This window comes from Carya illinoinensis, chromosome 8 (genome assembly GCF_018687715.1).
Source record: "Carya illinoinensis cultivar Pawnee chromosome 8, C.illinoinensisPawnee_v1, whole genome shotgun sequence".
Classification (NCBI taxonomy): Eukaryota; Viridiplantae; Streptophyta; class Magnoliopsida; order Fagales; family Juglandaceae; genus Carya; species Carya illinoinensis.
The window spans coordinates 24,848,385-24,850,234 of record NC_056759.1 but is presented as its reverse complement, the minus strand read 5'-3'; positions in this window follow the sequence as shown (position 1 = coordinate 24,850,234).

Below are 1,850 nucleotides of genomic sequence, written 5' to 3'. Positions count from 1 at the left end.
TCAAAAGGTAAGGGGAAGTCAAGAGAATCTGGAACTGGAAAGTCAGTGGGGGGATTAAGTAGATTTTTTGCGCCAAGAACAACTCCTGGGGCCCAACTGATGGCTTGCAAAATTTCATATTGCAGATTTTACAAGTTCGCTCGAGCGGAGGCTTTTGGCCGCTCGAGCGAATTCAGGCAGATTCAAACGCTCGACTGCCGCTCGACAGGGAGCTCGAGCAAGTTGCTGAAAAACGAAGATCGCTCGAGCGGAGACATTGGCCGCTCGAGCGAAATCAGGCAGAGTCGAACGCTCGATGTGCGCTCGATAGGACGCTCGAGCGAAATCAGGCAGAGTCGAACGCTCGACGCGCGCTCGACACCCCGCTCGAGCGAACATCGTATTTTGACAGATTTTAGGTTTTCCGCCGTGGGACCATATAAAAGGCCATTCTTCACTCTAGAGCCGCGGTTTTTGACTGGAGAACACTCTTTGGGAGAGAAAAACATAGCTAGAGGGATTCAAATCATTTGTTTTGGAGACAGAATTCCAATTTATTGCACGTACGTTGGATTCATACACGAGCACGGACGGGAGAAAGGCGTTGAATCGTTCCCTTGAGCTTTTGACGACCAGTTGAGGCTGCAAGGAGGATTTTTCAGTGTTTATTTTCTTCTTCCCATCTTCTCAGAATAATTATGGTGAATTCGTTTATGTTGAATTCCAATTCTAACATGAGCTAAATTTTCTAATTTCTAGGAAAATGATGTAACCTAATTCCGAACTATGCTTGTTTGTCCATGCTAATTTAATGAAATTCTCTCTTTGTTTATCTGATTTATTCTGAATTTATTGCTTCTAATTAACTGGCCATTGATTAGATGATTATTAATCTTGTGATTTGCTATCGAAAGAGGGAATCATAGGGTAGATCTTGGATATTTCAGCATAGGTAAGTATAGAGATCGAAAGACTTGTATGAACCTGTGTAGTAATTAAATCATTGATCTTATTGCGTTCTTGATTATTTAATTTGCATACTCTTGTGTGAATTGATAAACTAGAATCACTTCCAATTGACTATCGAAAGAGGCTTTTGGATGAATTAGAGATTTGCTAATAGACAAAAGAGGTTTAAGTTAAATTAGCTGGATGAGAAAAGCGTAGTGACGAATTATGGTGAAATCGATTTCCTAGAAGTTTTCTTCCCTATTGAATTTGATCTTCAAACATCAGTTTTACTTTCTTTGCTTATTTCTCTTGAGTTGATCTAGTTTTAATTGCTACTACAAAAACCTTAGTGATTCCTCTAGATAAAATTGAGATTAGCATAATTTTGGTATTTGGCAAGAGTAAGATACCAATCCCTGAGGACGATACTCTTCTTATTACTTTACTATAAAACTACGATACTGTGCACTTGCAGTTTTGCACCGGTCAAGTTTTTGGCGCCGTTGCCGGGGATTAGTTTATTCTTATTTTTTTTTTGTCAATATCGATACAAAGTAATCTTGGTTTTAATTTAGAATTTTGTTTTAATTTGTTCTACAGGTGTGTTTCTGACATTGGATGTGCCGTACTAGATCTCGTGACATTATTCCTGTTGATCCGGAGATTGAAAGAACTCTTAGATCACTAAGAAGAAATAAGATACTAGCTATGGCTGAAGAAGATCGTGAGGTACTACCACGCACCTTGAAGGACTATGTACGGCCAGTTGTGAATGGAAATTACTCGAGCATAATGCGCCAGCCAATCAATGCCAACAACTTTGAGCTCAAACCAGCTTTGATTAGCATGGTGCAGCAGGCTCAATTTAGTGGATCACCACTTGATGATCCCAATATTCACCTGGCTATGTTTTTGGAGAT